This window comes from Schistocerca cancellata, chromosome 6, assembly GCF_023864275.1.
Source record: "Schistocerca cancellata isolate TAMUIC-IGC-003103 chromosome 6, iqSchCanc2.1, whole genome shotgun sequence".
NCBI classification, from domain to species: Eukaryota; Metazoa; Arthropoda; class Insecta; order Orthoptera; family Acrididae; genus Schistocerca; species Schistocerca cancellata.
This window is the reverse complement of record NC_064631.1, coordinates 36,260,876-36,285,419: the sequence shown is the minus strand read 5'-3', so window position 1 is coordinate 36,285,419 and position 24,544 is coordinate 36,260,876.

Here is a 24,544-nt window from a genome sequence, read left to right as displayed (position 1 = left end):
GGCAGACTGGTGAAACAGGACAGGCTGCGAACTGTGGCGAGCTAACATCAGACTTTAGTGCTGGTCAGAGTAAAAGTATGTTTAAACACACAGTGCACCGAACATTTCTATCGATGGGCCGTCGCAGCCGACGACCCCTGTGTCGGCCAATCTTAACTCCACGACATCGACAGCAACCACAAAAATGGGCACGTGACCATCGGCACTGGACAGTGGTGTAGTGGCAGAGTTTTGCATGGAATGATGAATCCCCATACCTTCTTCATCATACCGATAGGAAGGCGCGAGTCCGTCGTCTTCGATGGGAACAGCTCCTTCGAACCTGTACAGCGGGACGAAGACAGGCTAGCGCAGGCTGTTCCAACCGAGCTCCAGGGAGCCGGAGCGCTCCGGAGCGCTCACTGCGGCAGCTGGGAGCCCGCGTGGAGGGGGAAAGCGAACTCACTGCCCCCTGGCCGCATGCAGCCGCAACTGACGCAATAATCCGTGTTCGATGACAGCTATGACTAGGGGCGGGAGCCCTGTACCTCTATTGGAGGATGATACCTTTCTATTCATTGAGAGGGATGGTCGTCGGCAGTGTCTTGTATGTCATAAAGTATTTAATTCTGGGAAGAGCTACAATATACAACGACATTATACACATATTCATGCAGCGCACAGGTAGAAGGCGTTGCACGCAGAGAACTGGTAGCCAGGCTTAAGAACGACATACCAGGAGACGTAAGTTTACAAACGGTTTCGTAATACGGAGGGTATCAAAACATGCAGCATAGTTCGTGTTCTGTAATGCGTTTATAATTTTCAGGTGTATGAGAGTGGAGAAAACCCTACTAAATCTGCAATTGTATCAAGCTACACGGTCGCTCACATCATTGGGACGAGTGGCAAGCCGTTTTCGGTGGGACCACTCGTAAAATCGTGCATGGCAGCAGTTGCAGAATGTTTGTTTCCAAGGGGGGTGCAGGCAATTGAAGGGGTTTGCCTGTCGAAGCAAACAATGTCTCGTCGAATCCTGGACATGGCAGCGGATTTAGAGACACAGCTCAGGAAAAACGTGGAGAGCTTTGTTGCAGTTTCACTAGCGCCTGACGGACTGTGCTCAGCTTGCAGTCTTTGTGCGTGGTGTCGACATGGGGCTGCAAGTAACTGAAGAACTCTTGGATGTGGTACCACTCGATTACACCGCAACACGACGTGACATTTTTTAAGCTGTTTGTAAATCAGTGGAAAATATGAATTTGCAATGGGATAAGCTCCATTCCTTAGCGATAGACGGTGCACACTAAATGATCGGGCGTCACCAAGGTTTTGCTTATCGTTTTAAAAATAAACTCAGGGACGAATTCGGGAAAGACATCTTGACTCTTCATTGTTTTATTCACCAAAAGGCACTGTGTGCTGAAACAGTAGAGCTAGGTGGCGTAATGAAAGATGTCGTGAAGTGTGTGAAGTTTTTGCGGCGTCACGGTATGAATCATCGCCAATTCAAAGGATTCCTGAAAGATATGGAATCGGAGTATGGGGATATACCATACCACAATACAGTTCGTTGGCTGAGTCGGGGAAAAGTTGTAGATGTTTTCTTTGCCATTCGTGAGGAAATATCCCTTTTTCTCGAAATGAAAGTGGAAGAAATGCGTTGTCTGAAAGATATAAAATGGATATCAAACCTGACGTTCCTAGCTGACATAACTATGCATTTGAATAATATAAATCCGTCATTGCAGGGCAAAGGGCAGCTAATCGCTGACATGCACGACCACATCAGGCGTTCATGGAAAAGTTACGTTTGTTTGAGAGGCAGAGGAGTAGTGGACATTTAACGTTCTTCAATCGTCTTGCTTATTTAAAACTACCTGAAGGTACTACTTTTGGCGATTACCAAGCAAAGTTAAAGCAGCTCATCGCGTCGTTTGATCACGATTCCAAGACCACACTAGTTTGGAAATGGAACTTAAGGTGTTCAGCGCTCCTTTTTCATTTTCCCCTGATGACTTGTCATCGTCACTTCCATTTGAGATTATTGATTTGCCAAATTCAACTTTGTTGAAAAAGAGGTACTACAACACGATAGTATCATTCATTACAAAAAAAAACATTTCCCAAGCTTCACAACAATGCCACTCAGATCGTGTGCACGTTTGGATCTACATGTTGTTGTGAGCAGCTTTTCTCAGCAATGAAAAGAGTAAAAAGTAACAAACGATCTTTTCTTAGGGATGCAACAATGAAGGCCATCCTCCGCATTAACGCTGGAACACTTTGACGGCTGATATTTCCAATCTTGTAATGAAAAGAAAATTTCAAGCTACAGAGGCCCTATAAATTTAGTATGCAATTTCTTGTACAATAGTTGTTGCTTATTTATTTTCTGAACACCATATTTCCTGGTGTAGCATGTCACCACGTCTTAGCAGCTAAGAGTATGAGGTTGTCGATCTTGTAAGACGCAGCTGGCACATCAAAACGCTTGCCTTGCCGCCTGCCTCAGCCAGCCGTGCCACGTGCCGGCGTGCCGGCCCACTTGAATAGCCACAGCAAGCGACACGGCTCCCTGGAGCAGGGAGCGCTCCGCGGCTCACAATGGAGCCGACGAGCTGGAACAGCCTGGGCTAGCGGCTGCTCCATTTTGCTCTGGGGAACACTCACGAGGCCATCCATGGGTCCGGTGGAGCTCGTGCAAAGAACAATTACGGCCAAGGAGTATCGTCCACTGGTTACAGACCACATGCACTCCTTCATGACAATCATGTTTCTTGACGGCAGCGGCATTTTTCAACAAGATAATGCGCCACGTCACGACGCCAGGAGCGTGATGGTGTGGGTCAAGAAACACAGTGACGAGTTCCAATTGATGTTCTGATCCCATAACTCGCCAGATCTGAATCCGATCGAACACATCTGGGATGTGATTGAATGTGGCGTTAGAGCTCATCGTCCCTATCCCCAGAATTAACAGAGATTACATGCCTCGTGTGTGCAGATTTGGTGCCAGCTCTCTCCAGTGACCTACCAAGGCCTCATTGCTTCCATGCCACGATGCGTCGCATCTGATATCCGTGCCAAAGGTGGACATACGGGCCAAAGGTGGGCATACCTGCTGTTAACTAGGTGGTCATTATGTTCTGGCTGATCTGTGTATATGGCCAGTAGAAGTGTAGTGTTGTCTGTTTGAGCGGATGTGAGTCGTGCTCACTCCAAACTATGCGTTTTCGTGAACTTCACTGTCTGTCTGTGCTTGGTTTCCCGACCTTGTTGCAGTTACATCGTGATTCTTCTTCTTGCTACGCGTGGCAGCAGCGATGTGTATCGAAATTTGCACCGTGTACCATCTTTGGTTTTGTGCATATAGTTTCCGGCTAGGAGGTCTGCAGTGAGTCCGTCGGTTGCTGCGGACCAGGGAGGTTACATCCACGCGGTGCAGTCGGCTGGGTCCGCTGGCAGTCCCTGCACAGTGTCGCTGCGTGTGTGGAGCTGTCCGATTGCTACGAGCTTCGTGGTTCACCGACCCAGGACGTCAAAGTTGAGTAGTGGATTCAACTATCCCAGCCACATCCTTTCATGTTGTGGTGGTTCGTTTCGGTGGTTTGCTGTTGGGCACGTTTTCCTGTGAGCAACACCGAGTGTTTCTGTTGCTGAAATATAGCCGCCATGCGGTGCAGTTAACTACACTCCTGGAAATGGAAAAAAGAACACATTGACACCGGTGTGTCAGACCCACCATACTTGCTCCGGACACTGCGAGAGGACTGTACAAGCAATGATCACACGCACGGCACAGCGGACACACCAAGAACCGCGGTGTTGGCCGTCGAATGGCGCTAGCTGCGCAGCATTTGTGCATCACCGCCGTCAGTGTCAGCCAGTTTGCCGTGGCATACGGAGCTCCATCGCAGTCTTTAACACTGGTAGCATGCCGCGACAGCGTGGACGTGAACCGTATGTGCAGTTGACGGACTTTGAGCGAGGGCGTATAGTGGGCATGTGGGAGGCCGGGTGGACGTACCGCCGAATTGCTCAACACGTGGGGCGTGAGGTCTCCACAGTACATCGATGTTGTCGCCAGTGGTCGGCGGAAGGTGCACGTGCCCGTCGACCTGGGACCGGACCGCAGCGACGCACGGATGCACGCCAAGACCGTAGGATCGTACGCAGTGCCGTAGGGGACCGCACCGCCACTTCCCAGCAAATTAGGGACACTGTTGCTCCTGGGGTATCGGCGAGGACCATTCGCAACCGTCTCCATGAAGCTGGGCTACGGTCCCGCACACCGTTAGGCCGTCTTCCGCTCACGCCCCAACATCGTGCAGCCCGCCTCCAGTGGTGTCGCGACAGGCGTGAATGGAGGGACGAATGGAGACGTGTCGTCTTCAGCGATGAGAGTCGCTTCTGCCTTGGTGCCAATGATGGTCGTTTGTGTGTTTGGCGCCGTGCAGGTGAGCGCCACAATCAGGACTGCATACGACCGAGGCACACAGGGCAAACACCCGGCATCATGGTGTGGGGAGCGATCTCCTACACTGGCCGTACACCACTGGTGATCGTCGAGGGGACACTGAATAGTGCACGGTACATCCAAACCGTCATCGAACCCATCGTTCTACCATTCCTAGACCGGCAAGGGAACTTGCTGTTCCAACAGGACAATGCACGTCCGCATGTATCCCGTGCCACCCAACGTGCTCTAGAAGGTGTAAGTCAACTACCCTGGCCAGCAAGATCTCCGGATCTGTCCCCCATTGAGCATGTTTGGGACTGGATGAAGCGTCGTCTCACGCGGTCTGCACGTCCAGCACGAACGCTGGTCCAACTGAGGCGCCAGGTGGAAATGGCATGGCAAGCCGTTCCACAGGACTACATCCAGCATCTCTACGATCGTCTCCATGGGAGAATAGCAGCCTGCATTGCTGCGAAAGGTGGATATACACTGTACTAGTGCCGACATTGTGCATGCTCTGTTGCCTGTGTCTATGTGCCTGTGGTTCTGTCAGTGTGATCATGTGATGTATCTGACCCCAGGAATGTGTCAATAAAGTTTCCCCTTCCTGGGACAATGAATTCACGGTGTTCTTATTTCAATTTCCAGGAGTGTATATTGGTTGACTGCAATTCAAGTGCACCAGTGGAATTTTCTGCCTTGTAGCCGTTAGTGTTCCGGTTACCTGACCTGGCCACTAACGCAATTTCAGGCAGTGTCCTTTCCTCACTTGTTGTCGCTGTCTACCATGGTGTGTACCTTTGATAGCTATTACATATTCCATTGTGGATAATCACGTTCGTAAACTTTTGTGTTTGATCTCTCATGTACCGTTTGGTGGCAAGCAAGTCGGTCCGTGGCTGTCCCCTGGTTGGGTTCCGATGGATCAAGTATTGTTGGGCTCACCACCTTTCTGACCTAAGTGAACGAGGGCAGACAGACCTCCCTGGAGCTTCTGAGTGCCGTTTTCTTTATTGTCCTTCTCACCGGTGTTTAATTGTCTGTTTATAATCTATCATAGCCAATGAAAAAAAATTATTTTTACTTTTACTCTGTTTTATTTAAAAATTTTGAATTCCGGCAAGTGAATATTTGCTCAAAGGTTATTGCCCTTGTGTTGTATTTCTTTTAATCCAGTTTCAGCTACTTAAAACTTACGGGGGGTAGGACGTCAAACTGGCCGACTTGGAGCAGGAGAGGCACCACAGGACATTGTAATTTCCACTGTCTACACTCTTACAAATAAATTCATAAAACTTTATAAGCATGACCAGGAAGGGTTCAGGATTCACGCTCATAGCAGTGGAAATTCAAAAATATAACAAAATATATTTTTTTATACATGTGAAATGTCATCATTTTTTCACTTACTATTGGTTGCATTCGTTGCTATAGGTACACTTTTCTTCATAAGTAAGAGAGATTCTTCGATGAATTTTGCACAGCATACAAACTATACTTACAGGTGTATGAAACTGTAGAATTTTCCGAATCTATAAAAAACTGTGCTAAAAATTGAGATAATTAACCATAAAGTTTGAGTTTCTTGTAAACAGGAAGTTTAAAATGTAACAGCTCATTAATTTTTTCATTAATTAAATAAATTCTAGAGTTTCACACTCCTGTAAGTATGGTTGGTATGCTATGCAAAATTAATCGAAGAATGTCTCTTACTTGTGGAGAAAAGTGTACCTATAGCAACAAATGCAACCAATAGTAAGTGAAAAAATGATGAAATTTCACACGTAAAAAAATTTATTTTGTTACACTTTTGAACTTACATTGCTATGAGTTTCAATCCTGAATCCTTTCTGGTCGTGTTGACAAAGTTTTATGAATTTATTTGTAAAAGTATAGACAGTGGAAATTAAAATGTCGCGTGGTGCCTCTTCTGCTCTAAATCGGCCCGTTTGACGTCTTACCCCCCTTAAGGGTCTATGGGACTTAACATCTATGGTCATCAGTCCCCTAGAACTTAGAACTACTTAAACCTAACTAACCTAAGGACATCACACAACACCCAGTCATCTACATTTTTTTTTAAATTTTGGAAAATTTACTATGGGCTTTCAGCCGTTTGTATTGCAACTTGCATATGTTTGTTCCATCTACTTTTGCCTAGAGGCTTTTTATATTTTAAATATTCTATTTGCTATTTTAACTTCAATATGATCTTGTTGATTGTTGTTTGGAGACCTTTAGCAATGAAAGATTTGCTTTTTAAATCTCGTAGTTGTAAAGGTACGGCTATGTGCCTCTTTGGTTGTAAATGTGTAATTAGATTATAATAAATTACAATTTTAAAGTGAAACTGACACCAACCTTATTTAGCCCTCTCCACAAGTCTGGTCACCTGTTCTGCGCAGCGTGTTTAGCGGGCGTCTCAGGATGACAAACTCACAAATAACAGTAATTACTTTTAAACGCATTATGCAATGTGGGACACAATCACAAATGTTGACTAAATGTTTTGAATGTCATTTTTCAGTAACTGCGTTTTATTACAACAGCCTTAATTTAATTTAATATATCTTGGTGATTACTTGTTGGTGTTACAAACTTTCAGGGACGATGGAGAAGGGCAAATGTATCAATTCGAGATAGGAGACCCTGGTCCGGAAACGACCGGGTAGAAATTTAGAAACGAAAATAGTCCTGAAACCCCCGACAGTGGAATACATGTACTGCTACTGTTCTTGCCAAGACTGCAGCGTAGTCAACTTTGAGAGTTTGTTGGTATGGACAAAAGTAAGAAAAATACATCCAGCAAACATGGACTCGAAAATGGATACCTTAAATGCTATGAGCACTTGTTCTTCCTCACCACTGTGAAACGCATCTTTTGTACTGAACAACTCCCTGTACCTGTTAAGGAATGCATTTTAGAGCCCATATTTATTAGACAGTTTTCCTTGTTATGTTCCATACTATCACATACAAAACTTGCGTACCCTACAATCATAGCAACAGCAGTACCGGTACATGTATTCCACTGTCAGTAGTATTGGAACCATTTTCTGTTTAAACTTTCGACTCGGTTGTTCACGGGTTAGGGTATCTTACCTCAGATTGATACATCTATATTTCTCCAACATCCATCAAAGTTTGTAATGTAACGAAATCACCCATTACGTATCGCATTTTAACGACAGTTTCTGTAATGTGGGTTCACGAATCCATGTTATTTCAGACTGAAATATATACCGTAGCAGCTGCTCGGTCCGAATTGCGGAACCGCGTGAGTTTTTTGTATTGGAAGAGAAAGTATAAAACGTTCTCCCTCTCAGATCCCCGAACCCTGTGGTATCCGTGCTATGTATCCCTACGCCCCTCACGTAAGGGACCGAAATCACCAACGCTAATTAAAATTACGCACATCTTAAAATATAACTGTACCTGGAAGTATTCTTTTTGTTACAGAGCAGGAAAACTGCCCTCTGAAGAAGTTCTTAATGTTAGTTGACGTTCTTGAATTTGGATGTTACTTGCAAGATTCTCCTTATTATAAAACACGGCTGAGAGCCGCGGGCCGCACACTTAGTAGTTTATTCGGGTCGCAGTTTGACAGCATTGCTATGAAGTTAGGATATGTTCCAATTGGCTTCAATCCGAAGAGTAATTTACCAGCTCTCCACGCTACTCTATCCTGTGCATGCTCTTTCATCTCCGATTGACTATTGCAACTCACATCCATTTCAACCTGCTTACTGTATTCATACCTATGTTTTCCTCTACAATTTTAGCTCCCCACACTTATTCATTATAACGTTGACTATTCGTTGATATTCACGATGTGCCTCATCAACTGAACCCATCTTCTGCAGTGAGATTCAGTACCTCCAGATTAGTTACTCCGCTACTGATGAAATCTTCAGCATTCTTCTGAAGCACCACATTTCAATAACCTTGGTCTTGTGTGAGCTGATTATCGTACACGTTTTATTTCCCTAAAGGGATGCATTGCAGACACAGACCTTCAGGAAACACTTCCTGACACTTAAATTTATATAAAATGTTAACAAATTCCACTTTTTCGGAAATTATCTTCTTGCCGTTCTGAATCTGCATACCCTCTTTACTTTGCTCATCATCAGTTACTTTCCTGTTCAAATAGCGAAACTCGTCTACTACTTTTACTGTTTCATTTCCTACTCTAATGTCCTCATCATCACCTGATTTAATTCTACTACAGTTCATTACCCTTGTTTTACTTTTGGCGATGTACAGACTTACAACATCTTTCAGTACGCTATCCATTCGGTTCAACAGCTCCTCAATGTTCTCCTCCGTCTCCCACAGAATCTGAAAATTTTTATTTCCACTCCCTGAACATTAATTTCCCCTCCAAATTTATCCTTCCTTTCCTTTTCTGTTTGTTGAAAGTACAGAGCACGTCGAAGATGCAATACTGCTTCGTTTTCATGTCTTTCGTCTCTTATTGTTATCTGCAGATAACATTTTGCTCTTCGTATTTTGTCCTTGTTACCTTCAGAATTTCACACAATGTATTCCAGTCTGTCAGATTCCTTCTGTACCTTAACAAACGCTATAGAAGCAGGTTTATTCTTTCTTAACCTATCTTCTAAGATAGATCGTAGGTTAGGCATTGCCTTATATATTCTTACACTTCCCCGGAACCTAAACTTCTCTTCGTCGACGTTGTTCAATTCTTCCGTAAAAAAATAATTTTAAAAAATCGACCACGAAAGAGTTATCAGAATGGGACGAAAATCATTAGATGTGACGTACATGTGTTGACAGACAGATGATTACAGTTTCAGAAATATTGAATGTTTTAGTCTAAAGAAAGAGCTTCACAAGTTGTGAAAGTCTGACAAGCAGTGGTCCACCTCTGGACCTTATTCAAGCAATTATTCGGTTTGGCATTGATTGACGGAGTTTTTTCGATGTTCTCCTGAGATATATCGTGAAAAACTCCCTAATTGACGGGTTAGAATGTCAGAGTCGGAGGTGGTTCGAGAACCATGCCTACAATGCTCCAAATGTTCTGAATTGTGCAGAGATCAGGTGGCGTTGCTGGCGAAGGTAGGAATTTCCAAGGATAAAGGCAAGCTGTTGAAACTCACTGTGTGCGGGCGTGTATTATCTTGTTGAAACGTTATTCCAGGATGGCTTGCCATGAAGCACAACAAAACGAGGGGTAGAATACCGTCAACGTACCGCTGTGCTGTAAAGATGCTGCGGATGACAACCCAAGGGGTCTATGCTATGAAATGAAATAAAATCCCAGCCCATCACTCCTAGCTGTCGGGCCAAATGGTGGGCGACAGCCAGGTTCATATTCCATTTCTGTCCAGGGCATCTCCAGACAAGTCTTCGATGGTCGTCGGGGCGCAGTTCGAAGCGGGACGCATAACTCCAGTCAAGAAGATTACAGACCGGAGACACGTCTGGAGACGCCCCAGACAACGACTGGATACCAACCCGACTGTCGTCCGCCATACTGCTCGACAACCAGGAGTGTCGGTCTTAACATAACATCCGCGGCACAGCGGTTCGTCGACGATATTTCATGCCCCATTTTGTTGCCTTTCATGGCAAGCCATATAGGACTTAGATTTCAGCAAGATAATGTCCACCCGCACACAGCGATAGTTTCTACTGCTTGTCTACATCTACATCTACATTTATACTCCGCAAGCCACCCAACGGTGTGTGGCGGAGGGCACTTTATGTGCCACTGTCATTACCTCCCTTTCCTGTTCCAGTCGCGTATGGTTCGCGGGAAGAACGACTGTCTGAAAGCCTCTGTGCGCGCTCTAATCTCTCTAATTTTACATTCGTGATCTCCTCGGGAGGTATAAGTAGGGGGAAGCAATATATTCGATACCTCATCCAGAAACGCACCCTCTCGAAACCTGGCGAGCAAGCTACACCGCGATGCAGAGCGCCTCTCTAGCAGAGTCTGCCACTTGAGTTTGCTAAACACCTCCATAACGCTATCACGCATACCAAATTGCCCTGTGACGAAACGCGCCGTTCTTCTTTGGATCTTCTCTATCTCCTCCAACAACCACATCTGGTGCGGATCCCACACTGATGAGCAATACTCAAGTATAGGTCGAACGAGTGTTTTGTAAGCCACCTCCTTTGTTGATGGACTACATTTTCTAAGGACTCTCCCAATGAATCTCAACCTGGTACCCGCCTTACCAACAATTAATTTTATATGATCATTCCACTTCAAATCGTTCCGCACGCATACTCCCAGACATTTTACAGAAGTAACTGCTACCAGTGTTTTTTCCGCTATCATATAATCATACAATAAAGGATCCTTCTTTCTATGTACTCGCAATACATTACATTTGTCTATGTTAAGGGTCAGTTGCCACTCCCTGCACCAAGTGCCTATCCGCTGCAGATCTTCCTGCATTTCGCTACAATTTTCTAATGCTGCAACTTCTCTGTATACTACAGCATCATCCGCGAAAAGCCGCATGGAACTTCCGACACTATTTACTAGGTCATTTATATATATTGTGAAAAGCAATGGTCCCATAACACTCCCCTGTGGCACGCCAGAGGTTACTTTAACGTCTGTAGACGTCTCTCCGTTGATAACAACATGCTGTGTTCTGTTTGCTAAAAACTCTTCAATCCAGCCACACAGCTGGTCTGATATTCCGTAGGCTGTTACTTTGTTTATCAGGCGACAGTGCGGAACTGTATCGAACGCCTTCCGGAAGTCAAGAAAAATGGCATGTACCTGGGAGCCTGTATCTAATATTTTCTGGGTCTCATGAACAAATAGAGCGAGTTGGGTCTCACACGATCGCTGTTTCCGGAATCCATGTTGATTCCTACATAGTAGATTCTGAGTTTCCAAAAACGACATGATACTCGAGCAAAAAACATGTTCTAAAATTCTACAACAGATCGACGTCAGAGATATAGGTCTATAGTTTTGCGCATCTGCTCGACGACCCTTCTTGAAGACTGGGACTACCTGTGCTCTTTTCCAATCATTTGGAACCTTCCGTTCCTCTAGAGACTTGCGGTACACGGCTGTTAGAAGGGGGGCAAGTTCTTTCGCGTACTCTGTGTAGAGTGTTTGCTCTTGCCAAACTCTACCTCGGCCTGCAAGATCACTGGACCTCTCCCCAACTGAGAACGTTTAGACCGTTATGGGCAAGTCTCTCCAACATGGTAGGAATTGGATTATCCACCGCACCAACGGGACCGAATTTGGGAGGATATCTCTCGAAAGACAGCCATCAGTCAGTGTCAAACCGAATAATTGCTTGAATAAGGGCCAGAGGTGGACTAATTCATTTGCTCAATTTGTGAAGCTCTTTTTCTTGAACAACTCATCCAATTTTTCTGAAATTGGAACAGTTTGTTTGTCTGTACATATAAATCATAGTAGAGTGTAATTCACGTCTGCTGTTTATAAGAATGACTTATTAAGAAAGTAGAATGTTGGCTATCCGGAAATTAACCCAATATTATGTTGCTCGGGAGGGACGGAGAAAATCTAAACAGTAGCTACAGTGACTTCCACAGTAGGTCAAAGTGTGTAGACATGCGACAGTGACAAAGCCACGTTGGTTTTTCTTCGCCTACAGTTCTACTTCAAATCGAGAGTTGTAGCTGAAAATCCCACGAGCCTCCGCAAGTAAGCTGCCAGCGTGTCTGACTGCCTTGTGGAGGACCCGGGGTCGATTACAGTTACTGTAGGGATTTCTCCTTGTGAGAAGGACCGTAAAAGGGTGTATTGGACCTGGTGGGGCCTGTTGAGGTGCTACGTGAGAGAGATGTGACGGGTCAAACGTCTGAACGGCTCGGAGGACGGTGAGACCCTCCTCCATACATACGCACTCTCACACACTGACAGAGGTTAACGAGGCGGCCTTAAGGTACTGAAAGACGTAGATGGAACTGGAAATTTCGCCAGACTCGGAAATCTGTTGTACCGAAACAAGAATACCTGAAAACTATTGATATCTATCGCCTCAGGCGGACCAAGTGAGATGGGTTAGCTGGTGTTCGTCAGGCACTGTCGTTCGTTAAGAGCGGCATGATGAATATTCATGGCGGCGTAATTGGCCGTCTGTCTGTACTTAGCAACAAATTAACACAGAAAAGTGTGGGAAAGTTCGTGGAAACCGAGGCTTTTAGCATCGGAGCTACAGACATGGTACAGCTTCAAGCAACTCCTATTGATGGAGACCGAAAACGTGCCTTGGCTCCCAACGATTCGATGGTGGCGAGGATCTACAATCCGGTCTCAAAGGCATTCTACAGGCTGAGGCGGCAGAAAGTATTCGAAAGAACATTTGTCTACTCATTAGGAAGTGTGATAAATGCTTAATAAGAATGGTGATTATGTAGAGAGGTATTAAAGTATAAAGCTGTAGTTTTAAGATTTCTCTAATAAATATACGTTAACTACTCATATATTTTATATATACTCTAATATCCCAAAAAATGAAGTTCATTATACACTGCCTGAAGAAGAAAGTGAAGCATCCAGAAGACATGGTCAACGTCAACGTAATTTCGTTCACGTACACAGCACTGGAGGTTTTGTAAATGATTTGAATGCGAATTCTCGGCGACGTGTAGAGAGGCCACCAGTGTGTTCAGAGTTGTTAGCAGGATTGGTAGGGCAAGTAAGGGGCGTGAACAGCATCCGATGTCGAGTCATCACTGCTGAGGACCACGGAGACGTCGCGTATTCGTGTGAGACAGCCTTATAACCATCTGACAGTGTTTGAAATGGTTTCGGTTGGGTCTTCTTTTAATCGTGCCATATACAGGTTTGTGAGGCATTCAGATGTGAGAGAGGCCCGATATTGGAATGAATGGAACCGCGAGGGCAGGCGCACTTGTCGTCAAGATTTCGGTCGAACGCTTCTGAGCAGAAGGAAAGATCAACGTATTCTGCACCAAACACAACGTAGCAACTTCACATCTGCGCCTACCAGATGGGTACACAGCATGATCATCTCTGGTTCAGGCAGCCGCTAATCTGGGAAGCAGTCGTTACATATCTGTCTCTTTGAAGTCTGTGGCTGTTCCCTATCTCCAAGGTATCATAGACGTTGCCTTACAACGAAGTAATGCATCAAAGTGTACTGCCCATACTGTTCTATCTATCTGAATGCAGACGGAGTTCGCATGTTGCTCTGGCTAGCACGTTCTCCAGCCCTCTCACCCATTAAAAACTTCTGATCCTGGATAGTAGGGACAGAACCACGACGACACTCACTTTTGTATCCCGCCTGGAAGGCGGCGCGTGGGTTGGACCAGGAAAAGGTAAAACACGTCGGTACTGCTGTATGAATGCAAATCCCCTTTACTCAAGCAATAAGAATACATATCTTGGAAAGAGGTGCGAAGCTGAAGCGAAGTGTCCTGGCTGGCTGCACCTGATGAAATGGGGGCAGAATCTGTGGCGATGCTCGTAGAGCTCTCCAGCGCCGGCTAGAGGGCGCTGTCGTCGGTGTCTGTCGTAGTGCCAACCTAAGAAGTGCCATCGTAGCTATCGATACCACACTCACCAGCCACTGCCACTGAGGACTGTAGCATAGAGTTGAAGCAGCAGGGAATGAATTTATTATAGTGTTGTTACCAGGGTTGACACTGTATGTAATGGTGGTGGACAGCATCGTATGGTCTGTGGTCACTATGAAGGACACGGAGTTGCCGCGTACTCGTGTAATACAGCGTTATCAGCACTTCCACGTTCACTTCGATATGATGGCCGGCCGGTTTACTGTTGTTGTTGTTGCTACGAAATGTGCCATCTCCGTGATGTATTTATAGAAACTAAAGCGATAAATGCAAATTTGTTCCAAGGCCAGGATTCGAACCTGCGTCTCCCGCTCACTAGGTAGTTCCGTAAACCACTACGCCCTCTGGCACAGTGGCTTGCCAAAACTGCACGGGCTACCCTAGCATGCCTCCGTACTCAGTCCAAATTTCCATTCACATCTCAGCCCTCTTGGTATTCATCCCTAAACTTGAACTGTATTGAAATGGCACCTCAGCTTCCAAAGAAACGTGGGATCCTGCCTGAAACATAGGCATAAGTGTTTTAATCAAATGAAACTTTATGGTTCGATATACCTTCTCAAGTCTCTAACATCTACGATGTAAATATGCAGATGAAGCGATGAACGAAAATTTGTACCAACGCTGGGATTGGAACCATATAGTTTCATATGTTCCAAAGACTTATGCCTAGGTTTCAGGCAGGATCTCACGTTTTGTGCGATGCTGAGATGCTGTTTCAATATAGTTGCAGAGCATCTGAAATGCAGGTCGGGTTTAGGGGGAATAAGAAATGGGATGAGTCGTTAGTGGGAATTTGGACTGAGGTGTGAGATGTGCTACGGTAGTAGGTGCAGTTGTGGTAAGACACTGTGCCAGGGTGGCGTAGTGGTCAGCATGTCTGCCTAGTTAGCTGAAGTCCCAGATTCGAATCCTGTCTTTGGTAGAAATTTTCATTCGTCGCTTAAGTCTGCACACATACATCACGTTGTTGTTGTTGTTGTGGTCTTCAGTCCTGAGACTGGTTTGATGCAGCTCTCCATGCTACTCTATCCTGAGCAAGCTGCTTCATCTCCCATTACGTACTGCAGCCTACATCCTTCTGAATCTGCTTAGTGTATTCATCTCTTGGTCTTCCGCTACGATCTTTACTCTCCACGCAGCTCACCAATACTAAATTGGTGATCCCTTGATGCCTCAGAACATATCCTACCAACCGATCCCTTCTTATAGTCAAATTGTGGCACAAACTCCTCTTCTCCCCAATTCTATTCAATACCTCCTCATTAGTTATGTGATCTACCAATCCAAACTTCAGCAGTCTTCTGTAGCACCATATTTCGAAAAGTTATATTCTCTTCTAGTCCAAATTATTTATTGTCCATGTTTCACTTCCATACATGGCTACACTCCATACAAATATTTTCAGAAACAGATTACTGACACTTAAATCTATACTCGATGTTAACAAATTTCTCTTCCTCAGAAACGCTTTCCTTGACATTGCCAGTCTACATTTTATATCCTCTCTACTTCGACCATCATCAGTTATTTTGCTCCCCAAATAACAAAACTCCTTTACTACAAGTGTCTCATTTCCTAATGCAATTCCCTCAGCATCACCCCAGTTGACTACATTCCATTTTTCTCGTTTTGCTTTTGTTGATGTTCATCTTATGTCCTCCTTTCAAGACACTGTCCATTCCGTTCAACTGCTCTTCCAAGTCCTTTGCTGTCTCTGACACAATTAAAATGTCATCGCGCGAACCTTAAAGTTTTTATTTCTTCTCCGTGGATTTTAATACCTACTCCGAATTTTTCTTTTGTTTCCTGTACTGCTTGCTCAGTATACAGATTGAATAACATCGGGGAGAGGCTACAACCCTGTCTCACTCCCTTCCCAACCACTGCTTTCCTTTCATGCCCCTCGACTCTTATAACTGCCATCTGGTTTCTGTACAAATTGTAAATAGCCTTTCGCTCCCTGTATTTTACCCCTGCCACCTTCAGATGTTTGAAACTTGAAAAGGTCTTTAGAACTGTATAGTTTCATTTACCACCTCTGTGTACTTAATTTTACGTCCTTTAAGCCCCAAAATCGCGTACAAAATAATCTTGTTCCCCACCCCCTACACTGATAATAAGTAAACCTGTTTACTTGTTATTCTTCATGGTGCTGAAACTTTTATGCCGTGTAGTGTTGTAAGGAAACAACTTCTGCAAAAGTGGTCCAGTGCGCATCTATAAATGTCAGTAGTAAACTTGTCTGCTGTTTGCGTAGGTCTCGTTTGGACTTACTTAGTCTCGCCCAGAGTGCCCACTCACTGGGAGCTTTATGTACTGTGGGTGCAAGAACAGCTTCGTTACGGTGCCTGGAGGCGGCTGGAAGTGCTTCAGTTCAAAGCTTCGTGGCTGGAGACGGCGACCTGAGCTGAGCCGCGCTGTGCTGTGGACGCCTACTCTGCCAGCATCGGTCGCCAGCCCAGCCTCCCGTCATCCCCCTCCCCCGCCATTCTGTGTACCCCCTCCCCACTCCTCGCCTTGCGCCGAGTTTGCAGTGAGTCTGTGTCTGCGGCCCGCCGCGTAACGACGCCAATTAGCGTGCTTTGTGGACCTCTGGCCGAGGACCGGCGACGCAGCCAACGGCGTCTGGGCCGCGGCTCCCCATCTGCCCGGGGGCCGAGCCATTCCTCTCTGGTGCCGTACTGACGCTTTCGCGCGCAAATGCACTTGCCAGCTTAGAGACTCCTTTAAATTTCCGGTCGTATGTAAAGTACACAAGCGGCAAGACGCAGTCAATACCTTCACTGCGCAGTGCCGATGGTACTCTTACCGACGACTGTGCCGCTAAAGCGGAGTTATTGAACGCAGTTTTCCGAAATTCCTTCACCAGGGCAGACGAATGGAATGTTCCAGAATTTGAAACACGAACAGCTGCTGGCATGAGTTTGTTAGAAGTAGATACCTTAGGGGTTCCGAAGCAACTCAAATCGCTTGATACGGGCAAGTCTTCAGGTCGAGATTGTATACCGATTAGGTTCCTTTCAGATTACGCTGATACAATAGCTCCCTACTTAGCAATCATATACAACCGCTCGCTCACCGATAGATATGTACCTGCAGATTGGAAAATTGTGCAGGTCGCACCAGTGTTTAAGAAGGGTAGTAGGAGTAATCCATCGAACTACAGACCTATATCATTGACGTCGGTTTGCAGTACGGTTTTGGAGCATACACTGTATTCAAACATTATGAATCACCTCGAAGGGAACGATCTATTGATACGTAATCAGCATGGTTTCAGAAAACATCGTTCTTGTGCAACGCAGCTAGCTCTTTATTCGCACGAAGTAATGGCCGCTATCGATAGGGGATCTCAAATTGATTCCGGATTTATAGATTTCCGGAAAGCTTTTGACACCGTTCCTCACAAGCGACTTCTAATGAAGCTGCGGTCCTACGGGGTATCGTCTCAATTGTGAGACTGAATTCGTGATTTCCTGTCAGGAAGGTCACAGTTCGTAGTAATAGACGGCAAATCATCGAGTAAAACTGAAGTGATATCAGGTGTTCCCAGGGAAGCGTCCTGGGACCTCTGCTGTTCCTGATCTATATAAATGACCTGGGTGACAATCTGAGCAGTTCTCTTAGGTTGTTCGCAGATGATGCTGTAATAATACCGTCTAGTAAGGTCATCCGAAGACCAGTATCAGTTGCAAAGCGATTGCTGTATGGTGTGGCAGGTGGCAGTTGACGCTAAATAACGAAAAGTGTGAGGTGATCCATATGAGTTCCCAAAGAAATCCGTTGGAATTCGATTACTCGATAAATAGCAGAATTCTCAAGCCTGTCGATTCAACTAAGTACCTGGGTGTTAAAATTACGAACAACTTCAGTTGGAAAGACCACATAGATGATATTGTGAGGAAGGCGAGCCAAAGGTTACGTTTCATTGGCAGGACACTTAGAAGATGCAACAAGTCCACTAAAGAGACAGCTTACACTACACTCGTTCGTCCTCTGTTACAATATTGCTGCGCGGTGTGGGATCCTTACCAGTTGGGATTGACGGAGGATATCGAAAGGGTGCAAAAAAGGGCAGCTCGTTTTGTATTATCACGTGGCAGATATGATACACGAGTTGGGATGGAAGTCATTAAAGCAAAGACGTTTTCGTCGCGGCGAGATCTATTTACGAAATTTCAGTCACCAACTTTCTCTTCCGAATGCGAAAATATTTTGTTGAGCCCAACCTACATAGGTAGGAATGATCATCAAAATAAAATAAGAGAAATCAGAGCTCGAACAGAAAGGTTTAGGTGTTTGTATTTCCCGCGCGCTGTTCGGGAGTGGAATGGTAGAGAGATAGTAGATTGTGGTTCGATGAACCCTCTGCCAAGCACTTAAATGTGAATTGCAGAGTAATCATGTAGATGTAGATATAGAATGTGTCGGTGGGAAAGGACACGGGTCATGCAAATACTCAAATACTGAAACTTGGCACATTTGCTACACTTCCCTTTATTTTACGCATTTTATGTACGACTATTTTCGACTCGCGGGCTAACTACCGTGAACTTTGTAGTCACCTCTGTTTCTGAATTAACCTACATGGGCGTATGGGAGACCGGACCAGAGTAGAAATATGTTAATACTGGCTAGCCGTGCGTTATGGGAACAATGTTAAGTACTTGCAAAACAGACTAGCAAATAGTCTAGAAGTACGTTAACTTTATCGTCTCCAAGTTAACACGAGACCCATGTTTTCAAAACAAGACGCACAACGAGTTAATTGCATACAGTACCGAAGTGTTCACATTGCATAAAAACTAGTTGTTTATCTTTTAGCTCCTTACAACTAAAGGATTAAGTATCAGTCACAAAGAGATACATTCTTAGGTGGTGATGTGGGGCGCCCCCAATAGTTTAACGTTACGAATTTGCAGCATGCCGCATGTGAAAAATAGGCCCGCAACTTGTTTTATAACTGAAATAAGTGATTTTACCTCCGGCATAATTTGCAAAGAGAAGCATTTTTTCTTGATAGTGAATGGTTTTGGATACCTGTGTCAATTTTCAAATCATCTGTGTCATAAGTGTGACAATACAGTCGATTGTGTGCAAAAACTGCAACTGCTGTGATGAAGAAAGTGACACTATGGCTGGCTCAACAGCATTTAACAGACCACATAGGACGGACATCAGAGAACTCTAATGTCCGTGTGTGCTCTATTTGTCCCGAAAGCCATAACGTTCCTAGATGAAATAAATATACAACTAAAATAACAGTTAACGTAATATTTAAATATCATTCGCATCAGCGCCATCTCTGTACATGCTCAAGAACATTACACCTTATCCACTCATTGCAGCCCAACCCGCATGATGAACATATGGTATGAGCCCCTCTCGGGTCACTTGGTCTCTTGTGTAACCGTTACCTAAAGCGGCCTCCAGACTCTGACGTCACAGCAAGCATCCAATGGTATGGAAGGTACCCAAAGTGTGTCAACGCCTACTAATTTTCTGTGAGAACGGAAAGAACAGAGCAAAGCGTGTGAGCACAGTAGGACCACACAAGTTCCTCTCAGAAATTCAATGAGACTTTCATCGTCATGTTGCCGTTCAGAACATGCAGATCACAAGAACGATTCTGCAACCGCGCTTACATGACCGAAAATAACGTCGTAATTAGTTCATCGACCATTGTGAAAAGGCTTACGTGATGATGCGTAATGCTAAATTGTGTTCAGACGGGCGTGTGGAACAGATCAGTTAGCGGGATATTACGCAGTGGCGGCAGTGAAATTAGCTCTTACTGTGTCCGTTTGACTTCTTTTCGGTGGTGGTGGCGGGAGAAGGGGGGAGCGAATCCTATCAGATAACACTGAAAACGTTGACCTCTAGATGTGTCTTCTTCACTGAGGAGGTACACGGACAGGTCACGTGGGCAGATGGCTAATACCCTGGGATATGACAGTGCAGTGAATAAAGACCAGCAGACATCTTCATCTAGACGGTCTTCCATATGGTTCTCTTGGCCTTTCTACGTACCTTCAGAGGGTTCTCAAATTTACCCTCTCCCTTCGGTCCTTATTCGCCACGTTTTGTTTGTTAAGACGTTAGTATTGTATTCGAGAGCTTAGCGTCTCCTTCAACTTGCCTTGGATAACTCTTTAAACTCTGCTGATTAACATACAGAAGAACAGTGATTACTGAGATGGCAGCCGCATAAACATTACTGCAAACTAATTCCTCATTAAATCATAAAAGGAAGAGTTTCCATTTTATACAATAGAATACGAGGGCAGTTCAATAAGTAATGCAACACATTTTTTTTCTGAAACAGGGGTTGTTTTATTCAGCATTGAAATACACCAGGTTATTCCCCAATCTTTTAGCTACACAACACTATTTTTCAACGTAATCTCCATTCAATGCTACGGCCTTACGCCACCTTGAAATGAGGGCCTGTATGCCTGCACGGTACCATTCCACTGGTCGATGTCGGAGCCAACGTCGTACTGCATCAATAACTTCTTCATCATCCGCGTAGGGCCTCCCACTGATTGCGTCCTTCATTGGGCCAAACATATGGAAATCCGACGGTGCGAGATCGGGGCTGTAGGGTGCATGAGGAAGAACAGTCCACTGAAGTTTTGTGAGCTCCTCTCGGGTGCGAAGACTTGTGTGAGGTCTTGCGTTGTCATGAAGAAGGACTTCGTTCAGATTTTTGTGCCTACGAACACGCTGAAGTCGTTTCTTCAATTTCTGAAGAGTAGCACAATACACTTCAGAGTTGATCGTTTGACCATGGGGAAGGACATCGAACAGAATAACCCCTTCAGCGTCCCAGAAGACTGTAACCATGACTTTACCGGCTGAGGGTATGGCTTTAAACTTTTTCTTGGTAGGGGAGTGGGTGTGGCGCCACTCCATTGATTGCCGCTTTGTTTCAGGTTCGAAGTGATGAACCCATGTTTCATCGCCTGTAACAATCTTTGACAAGAAATTGTCACCCTCAGCCACATGACGAGCAAGAAATTCCGCACAGATGGTTCTCCTTTGCTCTTTATGGTGTTCGGTTAGACAACGAGGGACCCAGCAGGAACAAACCTTTGAATATCCCAACTGGTGAACAATTGTGAAAGCACTACCAACAGAGATGTCAAGTTGAGCACTGAGTTGTTTGATGGTGATCCGTCGATCATCTCGAACGAGTGTGTTCGCACGCTCCGCCATCGCAGGAGTCACAGCAGTGCACGGCCGGCCCGCACGCCGGAGATCAGACAGTCTCGCTTGACCTTGCGGCGATGATGACAGACGCTTTGCCCAACGACTCACCGTGCTTTTGTCCACTGCCAGATCACCGTAGACATTCTGCAAGCGCCTATGAATATCTGAGATGCCCTGGTTTTCCGCCAAAAGAAACTCGATCACTGCCCGTTGTTTGCAACGCACATCCGTTACAGACGCCATTTTAACAGCTCCGTACAGCGCTGCCACCTGTCGGAAGTCAATGAAACTATACGAGACGAAGCGGGAATTTTGGAAAATATTCCACAAGAAATTTCCGGTTTTTTCAACAAAAATTGGCCGAGAAAAAAAATGTGTTGCATTACTTATTGAACTGCCCTCGTAACATCATCTGCTTAGAATGTGAACGGTAACGCTTAGTGTATAATATCGCTGTAAATAAGGACTACAAGATAACTGCAATGTCCAAGATGGAATAACAACATACTAACAATTGCTGAATTGGAAGAAACATGTTTTGACCTTCTGAAACGGCTACATTCGAGAGCTTCGGCTCTTCACATAGTAGGTAGTTTCTGAGACCACCGAATCATCATATTTTGCATATTTCCGAACATTGTGTTATGGTATAAGTCTGTAGACTAAACGTAGAATCTGAACAACTCTTGTGCCACCCTATTCTCCATTGTCTTCTAACGCCACGCAGGCGCGCTACTCAGTCGCTGACGGAGTACTGCGTATTCCCCTTGTTTTACTTTCCCTGTTAATACATATGAATAAAATGAATGCCCCACTAGGCTAATGTGCGACCACTGTATCGAATGGGCACGTGAAGTTTTGCTATCAAAATCTTTTTTTTTTCTATCGACAAACAAAATGACTCGTTTTCGCTGACGCTAGCAGTCATATGGAAGATGTCACGAGCAGTAGATATGGGCTGATTCCGGCTAAAAACTGTAAAAACGAAACTGCAAATATCTGAAGAAACATTAAAGAAAATGCCTCTCACGACTGCTAGAACTCTATATGTATCCATGATTACAATATCGAGTCAATTTAGAAAAAAAATTGGCAGTTGATCCCACTTTTCAGATTGACGCTGTGTCCTCTCTGGCCTGGATGCGAGCTTGCGATCTTTGATTCGGTTTATAAAGCTGTTGCATCCGCTCCTGAGGCAAGCTGCAGTTAAATGCACTTCATATGCTGGATACTGGCTTTGAGACGAAGATTACATCTGACCTGGTCCCACACATTTTCTACTGGGAACGGATCTGTGGCCTTGATGGCTTCAATATCACGCAGACAGTTCATAAAAGCCGCGCGGGGTAGCCGAGCGGCCTGGGGCGTCTTGTCACGATGTGCGCGGCTGCCCCCGTTGGAGGTTCGAGTCCTCCCTCGGGCATGTGTGTGTGTGTGTGTGTGTCGTCCTTAGCGAAAGTTAATTTAAGTTAGATTAAGTAGTGTGTAAGCTAAGGGACCGATGGCCTCAGCAATTTGGTCTCATAAGACCTTACCACAAAAAGGTTCATGAAGATAACTTCCATGCGTAAGCGAACATTGTACTGTTTCAAAGTAGTACCACGATTCTGCCGCTTGGGAAATAACACATGAGGAAGCCACATGGCCGTGACGTTCCATTTGTAAGTAGGCTGTTTAGGTTGTTATATTGGTAACGCCACGTAGCGCTCTGTATGTAAATCACTGGTTGTGCTGTGCGCAGTCTGTGGCTAGTTTGCATTGTTGTCTGCCATTGTAGTGTTGGGCAGCTGGATGTGAACAGCGCGTAGCGTTGTGCAGTTGGAGGTGATCCGCCAGCAGTGGTGGATGTGGGGAGAGAAATGGCGGAGTTTTGAAATTTGTAAGACTAGATGTCATGAACTGCTACATATATTATGACTATTAAGGTAAATACATTGTTTGTTCTGTATTAAAATCTTTGATTTGCTAACTATCCCTATCAGTAGTTAGTGCCTTCCGTAGTTTGAATCTTTTATTTAGCTGGCAGTAGTGGCGCTCGCTGTATTGCAGTAGTTCGAGTAATGAAGATTTTTGTGAGGCAAGTGATTTGTGAAAGGTATAGGTTAATGTTAGTCAGGGCCATTCTTTTGTAGGGATTTTTGAGAGTCAGACTGCGTTGCGCTAAAAATATTGTGTGTCAGTGTAAGCACAGTCTTGTACAATTTTTCTAAGGAGACGTTTCATATGGCGAACCTGCCAGGATACCTCACTGGAATCTTCTGATTTCTTTTCTTGTAGTTTGTGCAATTAGTGCAGCCTTTGTTTATTGCTATCGCGTAATTGTAGAGAGAATTTCCTTTGTAGCTGTAGTTTTTCATTGTTGTACAGTAAAACAGTTGTCACATGCATGTAGATTTGCAGCAAGTATTTCGCAGCTGCGCTTGCAATTAACTAGATATTATTTTCAGTGCTATGTCAATGTGTTCCCTTATTTTTGCTCTTCAAATTGTGTTTTTCTGTGTTGTCGTGTGAAATATTGTGACAATAATGGCGTGTGAAAAACGTAATACTAGGCTCCAAAGGAAACTGAGAAATGACAGTGAAGACGAAAGCAGTGTGTTAGCGCCACCGTGTAATGAATTAACTAATGTTCAACATAGTAATTTGGTAATTGTGCATAGGGAAATGGAGCGGGCGGCAAACAATGGCGTAGGCAGTGAAACAATTAGTGAACAGGGAAGCATTATCGATCGATCGGTCGGCAACAGCGCGCCTCAGGAATCCGAAATGACAGGGCACAATTTTGCAAATACTGTAGATTCGGGTTTTGCGTCCTCACCGTTTTCTCAAATAAGTCAAGACACATTTTCTGCTTGTCAAAATGTGAATGTTGCCGTTGCAAATGCACTGCCGAAAAACGTAGAGGAACAGATTCCAGACACTAATGCATTGTTATTACAGCTAAAGCAACAAATGGAACAAAATGAGAGACAAACACAGCAAAAGCTTCAAAAGTTAGACACAATGGAACAACACCAGAGACAAACACAGCAAAAGCTTCAAAAGTTAGACATAATGGAACAAAATCTTCAAAAGTTAGACACCACACTTGAACAAACACGTGAAGATTTAACTACTAAGTTACATAAAATCGAATCGAAATGTCAAAAAGTCTGTAATGACGTAAAAACACAAATTTGTGAGCATTTCCAACCTATTTTTTCGCGTCATGAAAATGCATTACAGAATCACGAAGCAGCCATAAAAGAACTGGAGACTACTGTTCATGAAAATCACGACACCTTGCAAGCTAAAATTGACTGAGTTGCA